The sequence below is a fragment of the Engystomops pustulosus genome, chromosome 2, assembly GCF_040894005.1.
Source record: "Engystomops pustulosus chromosome 2, aEngPut4.maternal, whole genome shotgun sequence".
In the NCBI taxonomy this organism is placed as follows: Eukaryota; Metazoa; Chordata; class Amphibia; order Anura; family Leptodactylidae; genus Engystomops; species Engystomops pustulosus.
Window position 1 is genome coordinate 227,922,430 of NC_092412.1, and position 13,458 is coordinate 227,935,887.

Here is a 13,458-nt window from a genome sequence, read left to right on the forward strand (position 1 = left end):
ACCTCCAAAAGTCGTCCATATAGCTGCCTCCATACATCGTCCCCTTATCAAACGAGGTGTGTCAGGCAGAAATTTGGGTTGTTTTCATGGATTCCACATCAAAGTTGTTAACTTTGTCGCCACCCTGCTGTGTTATCCACAAAATATACTGGCAAACTTTTATCATTTACCAAAATTATTTCAGCGCTTCTTGCGCATCTGTTTACATTCCCCTCACCCGCCATATCCTAAACTTATAAGAACGCTACTACACTTGATCTTATACAAAAGGTTCTCTTAGAAGTGCTGTTTGGGGAGTAGCCTAGAGACAGGGGCTTGTGTTGGCGAAAGCTCGCCTGGCAGCGGAGCGCCAGCTCCATGCGCATCATGCGCTTCTTGCGCATCTGTTTACATTCCCCTCACCCGCCATATCCCAAACTTATAAGAACGCTACTACACTTGATCTTATACAAAAGGTTCTTAGAAGTGCTGTTTGGGGAGTAGCCTAGAGACAGGGGCTTGGATTGGCGAAAGCTCGCCTGGCAGCGGAGCGCCAGCTCCATGCCAAGATCCAACTAACATAGTTTTAACTGCAGCACCTTTAATCTACTACTAGTTCACTGCCTCCATACATGGTCCCCTTATCAAACGAGCTGTGTCAGGCAGAATTTTGGGTTGTTTTCATGGCTTCCATGTTAACTTTGTTGCCACCCTGCTGTGTAATAAAATATACTGGCAAACTTTTATCATGTACCGATATTATTTGAGCGCTTCTTGCTCACCTCCTTTGGTTCCTCTCTGCCACCCATTGGTTTGAAATCCATTTAGGGTATGTCGCCATGCCACTCTCTAGCCTGCAGCTGCTGCCGCTGCCTCTGCATGCCGTCCCCTATAGTGTCAGGGTCAATTATTGGATGTTTTAGATGCTATCTTGCTTCATTCTGTCACTCTGTCATGGCCATGCTGTTGCCCATAATTTTGGCATAATGGTGTGATTAAGCAGCCTCAGAGGCATCCATGCATGCTGCCCCTGCTGTTTCCTGTCCATTTCCGTGGTGTTTCCATCCTTTTCTGAGGTTCCCAGGTGTTTGGCCAAGCTTCCCTGTGCAGAGCCTTGGTCCCCTTGAAAAATGCTCGAGTCTCCCATTGACTTCAATGGGGCTCGTTATTCGAGACGAGCACTCGAGCATCGGGAAAAGTTTGTCTCGAATAACGAGTACCCGAGCATTTTAGTGCTCGCTCATCTCTAGAGGACACACGCCATGTGAGGGGTTTTATACAGGAGAGGACACAAGCCATGTGAGGGGTTTTATACAGGAGAGGACACAAGCCATGTGAGGGGTTTTATACAGGAGAGGACACAAGCCATGTGAGGGGTTACATACAGGAGAGGACACAAGCCATGTGAGGGGTTTTATACAGGAGAGGACACAAGCCTTGTGAGGGGTTGTATACAGGAGAGGATACAAGCCATGTGAGGGGGTTATATACAGGAGGGGATACAAGCCATGTGAGGGGTTATATACAGGAGAGGACACAAGCCTTGTGAGGGGTTGTATACAGGAGAGGATACAAGCCATGTGAGGGGGTTGTATACAGGAGAGGATACAAGTCATGTGAGGGGGTTATATACAGGAGGGGATACAAGCCATGTGAGGGGTTATATACAGGAGAGGACACAAGCCATGTGAGGGGTTTTATACAGGAGAGGACACAAGCCATGTGAGGGGTTACATACAGGAGAGGACACAAGCCATGTGAGGGGTTTTATACAGGAGAGGACACAAGCCTTGTGAGGGGTTGTATACAGGAGAGGATACAAGCCATGTGAGGGTGTTGTATACAGGAGAGGATACAAGCCATCTGAGGGGGTTATATACAGGAGAGGATACAAGCCATGTGAGGGGGTTATATACAGGAGAGGATACAAGCCATGTGAGGGGGTTATATACAGGAGAGGATACAAGCCATGTGAGGGGGTTATATATAGGAGAGGACACAAGCCATGTGAGGGGGTTATATACAGGAGAGGATACAAGCCATGTGAGGGGGTTATACACAGGAGAGGATACAAGCCATGTGAGGGTGTTATATACAGGAGAGGACACAAGCCATGTGAGGGGTTATATACAGGAGAGGATACAAGCCACATGAGGGGGTTATATACAGGAGAGGACACAAACCACGTGAGGGTGTTATATACAGGAGAGGATACAAGCCATGTGAGGGGGTTATTTACAGGAGAGGACACAAGCCATGTGAGGGAGTTATATACAGGAGAGGATACAAGCCATGTGAGGGTGTTATATACAGGAGATGATACAAGCCATGTGAGGGGTTATATACAGGAGAGGACACAAGCCATGTGAGAGGGTTATATACAGGAGAGGACACAAGCCATGTGAGAGGGTTTATATACAGGAGAGGACACAAGCCATGTGAGGGGTTTATATACAGGAGAGGATACAAGCCATGTGACGGGGTTATATACAGGAGAGGATACAAGCCATGTGAGGGGGTTATATACAGGAGAGGATAAAAGCCATGTGAGGGGGTTATATACAGGAGAGGATAAAAGCCATGTGAGGGGGTTTTATACAGGAGAGGATACAAGCCATGTGAGAGGGTTATATACAGGAGAGGATACAAGCCATGTGAGGGGGTTATATACAGGAATGGACACAAGCCATGTGAGGGGGTTATATACAGGAGAGGATACAAGCCATGTGAGGGGGTTATATACAGGAGAGGATACAAGCCATGTGAGGGGGTTATATACAGGAGAGGATACAAGCCACGTGAGGAAGTTTTATACAGGATTGAACACTACTGTTAAATTGGTTTTGAGGCTGTGTCCTGCATTTTAAAACACTGTAGTCACACCCCAGGGAGATGACGACATATGAGGCTGCAATCACACGTGGTGTTAAGGGTGCGGTCACACGTTGTGTTTTGATTGTTTGTTTTTTTTTTAAACCAATTCCAACAGCGGATGATAGGGGATTTGCCTAATTACATTACTGTTAAAATTTGCATTTGCAAAACGCAGGGTAAACGCAATGTAAACACATTTGTAAATGCGAATGTTAACAGTAATGTAATTAGGCAAATCCCCTCTCCTCAGCTGTTGGAATTGGTTTCAAAATGCAATTAAAGCGTGATTAAAATGCTTTGTGTGACCTCACCCTTAGAAGTAATCAGTAAATAAATTAAAAAATGTAAATGCAAACATTTCTGAATTTTAAAAATACAGGTTACCATGCAAAATTTTAAACAGTTAAAGCATGTGAAATAATAATAATAATAATTTTTTTCAATGAAGAAATCCTTCCTTTGTACCTGCCCTGGACCAGGTGCAGATTTGCGCCTAAAAAGTGATACATAAGTGAAAAGTCGCACGGAACATCTGGGAAACAATGATACGTAAGGCACACTGCACAAGGTGCAGCCAAAGCATACATGAAAAACTACAGAGTAAACAGTAGCAAAAAAGTCTCAAAAACTACAAAAGTCACAAAAATGAGCCAATTTGACTAGCAGAAATGATACATGTCCCCCTATGTGTATATCTCCTGTGAAACCCATTTTTAAAACATTGGGGGTCATTTACTAAGGGCCCGATTCGCGTTTTCCTGACGTGTTACCCGAATATTTCCGATTTGCGCCGATTGTACCTGAATTGCCCCGGGATTGTGGCGCACGCGATCGGATTGTGGCGCATCAGTGCCGGCATGCGCGCAACGGAAATCGGGGGGCGTGGCCGAACGAAAACCCGACATATTCGGAAAAACCGCCGCAGTTAAAAACCGAAAAAGTGTCGCTTGGGTAGCGCTTACCTTCACTTGGTCCGAGCTGGTGTATTTCGGCGCGTTCAGATGCTTTTCAGCGCAGCTGCGCCACCTGGTGGACGGCGGAGGAACTACCTTTATAAATCTCGTCCGGACCCGAATCCTGTGCAGAGAACGCGCCGCTGAATCGCGAACGGGCCGGGTAAGTAAATCTGCCCCATTGTCATTCATATATTCAGGAAACAGTTTTTCATGATGACACATGGATATATGGAAGATATATGGAAGGTTTAATTAGAGGCAATGCCCTTTTTGGCAACTAAGACATTCAATTTTACAGTAATAAAGAATTCCTAATTAAACAGTGACTTGGATATTCCAGACCAGGAAAACTAGTTAGGTGTCTCTTTGATGTCACTCAGCAGTATATATAGCAGTCAGTTTCCCATCAGCTATACACCAACGTAAACTTCAGTGGAACTAAACCTTGCCTGTCGTTCCTACAAGAAATAGAAGGTAGGTTACTCTTACAATTACTTTCTCCTCTGCTGTAAGACAGCTTTCAGTTGGGGGGTACTGGCTCCTCTGAAGGAGATAGATCACGATTTAGCCCTACTGTGAATTATTTCTGGAAAAAAATCTGCAAATAGCTCTCTCTTCTGGGAGGAGAATGCATTTTATGACTTACCTCCCGTAAAATCAATATCTTTCTATCTAACAAATGCTAGATAAGGCGACCCCATTCATATGTTAAAGTCTGGGATAGGTGGCAGGGGCAACACAGTTCTCTTTTCTTGTGAGGGAACTTTTCACATTTACAGCGACTTACCAAAACCTAAATGTATGACTATTGTGTTACACTGTTTTGCTTAATTTGTCAAGTTGTTATTAAAGTAACTGAGCGATTGATGATTGAGCAATATGAAGAACTTGTAGGACTGATGTCTGTTATATTTCTACCATTCCAGAATAGTGCTCAGTGTCGTATCCATTCTATCAGAAAAGTACAAAAAGTTATTCATTATTTTCATTATTTAAATACATTTAGGTATGGCATGTGACACTTCACAAAATTATTGTCGTGTATTTCTTTTCCAGCTAAAAATGCAGATCTTTGTGAAGACCCTTACTGGCAAGACCATCACCCTTGAGGTTGAGTCCAGTGACACTATTGGCGATTTTAAAGAAAAGGTTCAAGGTGTTGAAGGTACCCCACCAGCTCAGCAAAGATTGATCTTTGGTGGGAAACAGTTGGAAGATGGTCGCACCCTATCAGATTACAACATCAAGGAAGGATCCACCATATCCTTGGTATTACCTTAGAAGTTTAGATGGCTTTATCTTTTACTAAATTCGCCCATATTATACTGCTTTGAATAATTCTATGGGTTTTTCTAATGCCACCAATCAGAATGTTGTCTTCCTTTTTGAATAAAATTGTCTTACTTAAAAAAATATTAAACTGCAATTTCTTCTTCATTTCAGTGAATACATTTCAGGGTGGTATATATGATTTATTCATGTTTCAACTAGTGGACCTTATATTCCATGGAATGGTTTGTCATGCAGGTGTAATAAGGGATGTTAACCCCTTAGTGCTCTGCGTCAGATAATTGAGTTTGGAGCTGAGCCGGCATTGGAATACATGGGGTGCCGGTTGTAACTAACAGCTGACATCCCAGTGTAACACAGGCAGTCAGAGTGGGCTCCAATCTCTGGTCTTTAACCCGTTAAATGCGCTGAACGAGGCATTTAACTGCCTGTAAGGGGTCTCTGCCCCACGATCGCCCCCTTGCACCGAGCATTCCCATGACAGCCTTGAGGTCCGATCAGGACCCCAGGGTGGTGCACAGGCATTGCCTGTAAGATGCCGTCTGTGACGTTATCTTAAAGGCACATCAGTATTTCAGGGTATTATCATGAACAAGCAATCAGATGATTGCTTGTTCATGTCCCATGGTGGAACTAGTAAAAAAGTTAAAAAAAATGTTATTCAATAAAACATAAATTAATAAAAATGTCCATAAGCCCCATAACATATAAAAATACATATAATGCTTAAAAAAAGTCTAAATCATAACACAAACCCCACATTTATGGTATCACCGCATCCGTAACAATCCATAGAATAAAAGTAATTAATTATTGAACACACACAAGGACGCTGTTAAAAAACCTGTTTAAACACTGCAAAAAAAATTGATTTCTACCTTTTTAATCCCACTTAAAAAAGTGGGTTCAAAAACACAAATGTACTCCAGAATGATACGGTTGCAAAGTACATCATGTCCCGAAATAAACAAGCCATCAACCAGCTCCGTAGCAAAAAAAGTAAAAATGTTATGCCACTTGGAAGACGGTGATGCACAGATGATAGATTTTTCCCACATTAGGCTTTTATTTGGCAGATTTAGTAAAACATAAGAAAAAATATTCAAGTCTGGTATCCCCTTAGTCGTACCGGCCCGTAGAATAAAGATAAGATGATTATTAGGCTATACTGTGAACACCAAAAACAAAAAAGTAAAAAATCCAGTACAGAATTGATGCTTTTCTACTCCTGACCTCAAAAAAAGTTCATAAATAGGAGATACCAACCCCAAAATGGTAACACTGGAAAAATCATCTCATCCCGCAAAAAAATGTCGTCACATGGCCCCAGTAACGAAAAAGCAAAAATGTTATAGTTCCAAAATGGGCCAGATAAAGGAACATTACAGTTCACCAGACACTAGAATGTTCCTCTACCAAGGGAAGAATAAATTGTATAAATATAGTGTCCTTTTCCCTCCACTTTATATTCACATCATGTTTCATAATCGTTGATCTGGATTACCTGTGTGAGACTTGCATTCTAAACTCATTTACATGACATGCCGTCTTGCAGGATACCACTAATTGTGTGGGTTCATTGGTGGACCTTTATTTTATATGTTTGTGAATCACTTGCACTGTGTATGCCATGACAAAGGGCAACTAACGCTCGAAACGCGTAGGCAATGTATTCTCCATTTTTGTACTGGTTTTATAAAGATTGAATAAAGGATTGTCTGTTTTATAAAAAAAACCTGCAAAAAACCTTTTCTTACATGTATAAAATGGGCCAATGAGAAAACTAAAATCCTGGCAGCTGCAGGGAGCTCCTTCCCTCCTGCGCCTCCCTGTGCACCCATAAAACAAGTAACGGCCACACGTGAGGGTCTCTGTATTGATGGGTTTTCTCTTGTTATCTTTTGAAAATGTGTACATTTAGGGCTAAATGAACATATAACCGACAAAATTTTACCATTCTAAATTTCACCTCCATTTTGTTTTAATTACAGGCAGTCCCCGGATTACATACAAGATAGGTTCTTTAGGTTTGTACTGAAGTTGAATTTGTATGTAAGTGTATATTTTATAATGGTAAATCCAGACAGAAATTTTTTTTTTGCCCCAGTGACAATTGGAGTTTCAAATTTTTTAGCTGTAATGGGACCAAGGATTATCAATAAAGCTTCATTACAGACACCTTACAGCTGATCATTGCAGTCTAAAGTAACATCCAGAGAGCTTCACCGGAGATCACACAGTGCAGGGAGGTCCGTTTTTAACTAGGGGTCGTCTGTAAGTTTGGTATCCTTAAGTAGGGGACCGCCTGTATATTATATTGGTACAGTGCATTGTAAAAAAAGTTTATCTTTATCACAATCCCTTCAATAAATAATTTCTAAGTATAACTAATTTCTAAGTAATTTCATCCCGATTTCCCTATGGTTGATGACTAACAACAAGCGTAGGCCTGGTTCCTTAGCATTTAAAATGTCATGTATATCTTCAAAAACATCATATTTTTCCATTTTTCTTGTCTTGTCGGCCCCTGCTGAGAAAACCCTGCGTTTTCCAAGGATCACACCAATTTGGGCGCAGCTTTTGTTTCCAGCACTTTTCCTGTAACATATTTTTGGTGCACATTTAGACCAACATAAAGCAAGTCTACCAACTTCAGAAAAAAATGTGTGGTGAAACCTCTATACAGTATATGCCAAGGACTTAACGGCAGCACTTAACTAAAGACTCCCGTAATCTTCCCCACAGCTGCGTTAAAAATGAGTAGTGCACACCATACAATTCACTACAATTATTATGTACAAAACTCCACATATATATCAAAAATTCAGTCCTACCTGAAGAAGGTCCCTGCATGCACTGGTTCAGCTCGTGAAGTCTTTTCACTTTGAAAATGCCTTGGACTAAATTTGTTTATTTATACAACTTGTATGGTAAAAAGAGATGATGGGAAATGTTCTGATGAACTACTTAAGGAGATGTACCAAAACATTTTTTATTTTTGTTGTATATGTGGAGTTTTGTACCCAATAAATGTCTATTCGTATAGAAGTTAATTGTAGGGAATATCAACTTCTAAACCCCTTCCTGAGTGTGTTATTTCTGGAACCCATTTTTCTTTGGTGCTATACGCCGAGTACATTTGCACCACAATATAAAATCCCAGTACAAAACACTGCTAATGTTGGGTGTCAGTATACAGACCTTGGACCAAAAATGAATAAATTCCTCACAATGAGTCAGAAAATGAGTTAGGGGAAGTCGCAGACCAATAATAAAAATGTCCACATTATGGGACCCGTAATGAATAAAACAGTTTTTCTCCCTATAATAATTGGAGACTCTCCCATTATGAATAATAATGTATATTGCCCCCATAATAAATTGATACCTTATCGATTATGACATCTTAATTTATTATGGGGGCAATATACATTATTATTCATCATTGGGTCATGGGCCCAGATATATTGGGGGTCATTTACTAAGGGCACGATTCGCGTTTTCCCGACGTGTAACCCGAATATTTCCGATTTGTGCCGATTTTCCCTGTATTGCCCCGGGTTTTTGGCGCATGCGATCGGATTTTGGCGCATCGGCGCTAGCATGCACGGGACGGAAATCGGGGGGCGTGGCCGAACGGAAACCCGATGGATTCGGAAAAACCGGCGCATTTAAAAACCCGAAAGTGTCGCGGAGCTTGCACTTACCTTCATCCAGGATAGGCCGGTGTATTTGAGAGCGTTCCGATGCTCTTCAGTGCAGTAGCGCCACCTGGTGGACGTCGGAGGAACTACCTTAGTGAATACCGACCGGACCCAAATCCACCGCAGAGAACGCGCCGCTGGATCGCGAACGGACCGGGTAAGTAAATCTGCCCCATTGGGTCAATATTTATTTTTATATATATATTTTCACCAAAAAGAATGCTTGCACATGTATTTAGGAAGTGTTTGCGCCACTTTTGTGAAGTGTTTGCTCTTTGACTGACACTTTAGAAGATTGTGCACCTAAAGGAGTTAGTGCTTAGTCTGATTATGCACCACATTAATTACTGACGTGCGCCACAATTCTGTCTGTTCGACAGTTCTGGTAAATGATCAATTTAGAAAGTGCCCCCCCCCCCCCAAAAAAAAAACGCAACTGTGTGCACACTATCCATAGCAGTGCAGATTGCCCCAATATTGAATTGACTGGCGCAACCCGCACAGGAGTGAGGCAAACTGCACTGAGCCATATAGCACCACTTTTTATATATCTGCCCAAATATGTGTTATTTTTTATTATGGAGGTCTCTATTTATGTAATAATATTCATGGGGGAGCAATATATACCATAATATAGTAAATTTAGGGTTATAGAAGAAGAATTTAAGTACCAAATAATTAAGTGAGGGCATTATCTATAATAAAACTTCTTTACAATTCAGAATAAGTTGCTCCTTATAATAACATGACATAATTTAGTGTTGGGCTTTGTGTTTATTGTTATTCAAGGGGCTTGTATGTAAAGTATACTGATTGATTTAGTGGTCACACTGTATATATTTTTACTGAAATGGTTATATAGAATTTATTCAAGGCATAATCTATTATAAATCTTTCATGGAAGAAGAAAGTTATATAAAAAAAGAAAAAAGTCCAGTTTACCTTTTCTCCGTAGATATCGTATGTCTCAATGCACGGAAAGCAGCCCCAAGGACCTTAGACACGAAAATACGTTTTTTCCAGCACTCGAGAGAGTTGCCACTTGAATCCTTTATTGAAGTAAAAGCATATTACACAGCGGTGTGTATAGAAGCTGTAGGCACCATTCCGGGTAGATATGACGTACGCGTTTCACTTTACAAGCTTAATCATGGTTTACTAACAAGTGAAATCTATACTCTTTTACAACAACCCGCTCATACAAGGGCGTGTGTCGTCACAGTAGTCACGGGATAAGCCTGTACTGCCTCCTGTTTCTACGTGTAGCTTGTCACTAGAGATCATAAAAACATACAAACACATTAAAATGTTGTTGTAAGAGGTAAGTACTAGCGCCTTCTTATAAATAAAGATAAGCAATTTAAATCAAAGAAGCCCAAAAGTTCAGGGTTACGACTTAAATTATAAGATTTCTACATAGTTTTACAGAAAAATCTATGTATACCACATGATTTTTGTATTTATAAATATTGTTATTTCCCTCTCCTGTAATGTATCATTATGGGGCACATTTATTAAGGGTCCGCTGAACGCATTTCCGCATTTTTCCGATTTGTGCTGAATTGCACAGGGGTTTTTGGCACACGTGATCATTTGGCGCAGTCACGCTGGCTTTCATGCCACACAAATCGGGGGACGTGGCCCGACAACCCGACTGATTTGGACAAACTGTGGAATTTAAAATTCAAATTGTGTCGCAAGGTCAGCACTCACATGCACCGGGAAGAAGATGGTGAACTCCGGTGGACCTCAGCGGGGAAGTGACACATGCAGGAAATTGGACGATATTAGTGAATCGCGGCAGCTCCGAATCCTTGTCGGACAACGCACCTCGGGGATCGCGACAGGACGGGTAAGTAAGTTAATACCCGAAGAAGAAGAAAGGATGCACATATATGGCAAAGAAGTAACAATCTTTATTAAACATAATCCAATATATCAGAACAACAGTATGGATATAAAGAGACACAGACAAATAAAAGCAATTAAAAGTGTGCTGCACAGAGCACAAACACCCCCCTTTTTTAAGGGTGTGGGATGGAAATCCCAGACCCCGGGGTAACCCACAGCTGACCACAAAATTCCCCCCTACAAGGTAACCCCAAGTTTAAACCATCAAAGCAATATGTGTATGATCAGGAAAACCTGATAGGGACCATATACAATACCTCCTACCAGCAGGTAGGCATGGAACAGAGTAGGCAGATACGGCGGGGGAGGGAGAATTGGGTAGGCTGTGGGGAAGGAGACCCCACGCGTTGCATCACGTATCCGTGACTTCCTCAGGGGTAAAGGACGGGTAAGTAAATGTGCCCCTATGTATTCAAGAGTTTTCTACACGTTTCTCATTGGCTATCGCTGAAATATCTATTCCTTTGTGATACAAGAGATCCACTAATGAAATATCCACACCTAGGCTTTTATCCTGTTCTACCTTTTGGCAATATTCTTAATGTGATAGAATTGATTACTAAAGGTGGTGACAAAAGAGAAAGGATCATCCCTATTTTTGTTCTTCTTATGTGGTTTAGTTCCCCCATTTATATTTTCATGATCTTTTAGGCGATCATACCTATTAATGTTTCTAATCCTATCTCTGGCTGAGGTTAAAATTTTCTCTGTTTTATCCTACTTCCCATTCAATAAATTGTCTTAAAAATTAAGCTAGAAGAGCATCTGTTGGATATTTGTTAGTCAAATAATCTACAGTATCATACCACTCTCTCTCCCCGAGGTCCATAAATGACATGAACCTTATATATTATGTATATTTTTGGTGGCTAAAAAATAGATTTTTTTAACATGTTACATTTGAAAGCTTTGATCAACATCCTGTCATTCCAGGTATGTGATTGATAATATTCCTTAAGGAAAGCTCATTAGGGCACAAGGAAAAAGTTCTGCCGAATTTGTTTTTAATAGGCTATGGGAAATGCCTTGTCATTGTTTTTGTGCTAGAATAGTCTTAGTCTTTAGTGGCTTGTAGTTAGGGAACATGTCTTGCTGTTAGGTAACAGAGCTTGGAGGAAGAGACTGACAGTCTACCTGAGAAACCAGACAAGGAAACTAAGGTGGAGATACATTGCCATAGACCCTGGGCTCCTAGCCTGTGACCGGGGTGTCTGATTTATAAATAAAAGAGGGTATGCTAGGCCTCAGCATAGAACCCTTCTTCTACCAGGGAAGAGATTGAAGAAGAAATGTTTACTGCAGACCCTGACTATCTGGACTTATTTCCCATTGGGGTGCACAACGCCTTATCATCCTTTTTGGAGAGCAGCCACACGTAGTGACACCTTAACGGTGCCTGGCAGACCCAGCCTAGCTTTGGGGCTACAATATACTGCAATACAGTTGAATTGCAGCATATTGAATAAATGATCAGACCCCCTAGGTTGCAAGTACCCTAGGGCGGCTGAAATAGTAAAAGTTAAATGTTTTAAAAGTTTTAAAAATATGAAAAAAAAAATTATCACCCCCCTTTCCCTAGAACACATATAAAAAAATAAATAAATAAGTAAAATTATACAAGTTAGGTATCACTGCATCCCAAAATATCTACTCTCTAATCTCTTAAAATATAAAAACAATTATTCCTGGTAGTGAACCTGTAATGGAAAATAGCGCCTAAATCCCCAGATTCTGTGGTGTGGTGCTGGTGGGGACCCGGGGCTATGCTTGCTATAATGAGTGTTGGGGGACAACTGGGTCTTGGTGCTGTGCTGCAGCGGCGTTGGATGCCATGTGATGCTGTACACAATAGTGTAGGGACCCACTAGAACAAGATCACCGTGAAGTGGTCAGTGGGGCTTATACAATTTGATCAAAATATATCTAAGAACCTCAAGTTCATCTTGTAAATATAGCCTAGCAGCAATAGATCATTGTATGGTGTGTGGATGTGCGCTCAAGTTCTTTTTTCTCTCCCAATGTTGGTATATAATATACTGCACCCACCATACTGATTACATACAGTACCCCTAATTAATTAATGTTGAACCCCACTAAGGTTGTATTCACATGATGCATTTGCATTTAGTTTTGAAACCCAGTGTAAGAGTATCAGGTAAAACGCATAACAAAACACATAGGTGTAAGTTATTTATATAAGTAACATTTGTTTTACCTCTCATTATAAGTAATAATGACTAATGATATGAAACACAAGTTATTGCAAAACAGTTGTTTGCAATTTATTGCAAAACAAAGCAAATGCATCATGTGAATGTGGCCTTAACCCTTTCACGACCCGTGACGTAATAGCACGTCACGGGTCGGCCGCGGGTGCATGGAGAGGGTGTTTTCCCGCTGATCGCCGCAGACAAAGCTGCCGGCGGCTTCAAAAGGATTGCGGCGCATGGGCGCCGCCATCTTTTCGAGGATCGCCGCTCCCCGTGACGTCATCGGGGAGCGGCGATCCGTCGCCATGGTAGCCTCGGGTCTCACGAAGACCCGAGGCTACTTCGGGTTAACCCATGCATTACAATGTGCTATCAGCACATTGTAATGTATGAGGAGTAAAATCCCCATATACTGCCATACTGTAGTATGGCAGTATATGATAGGATCGTGCAGACACCCTAGGGTTAAAGTACCCTAGGGAGTCTGAAAAATACTAAAAATAAAAATAAAAAAAAGTTTAAAAAAAATAAATT

At 41.3% G+C, this 13,458-nt stretch overlaps 1 pseudogene; it reads left to right on the forward strand.

The window, feature by feature from the left end:
• LOC140117096 (uncharacterized) overlaps nucleotides 1-13,458 on the forward strand; it is a 47,838-nt pseudogene that overhangs the window by 16,979 nt on the left and 17,401 nt on the right.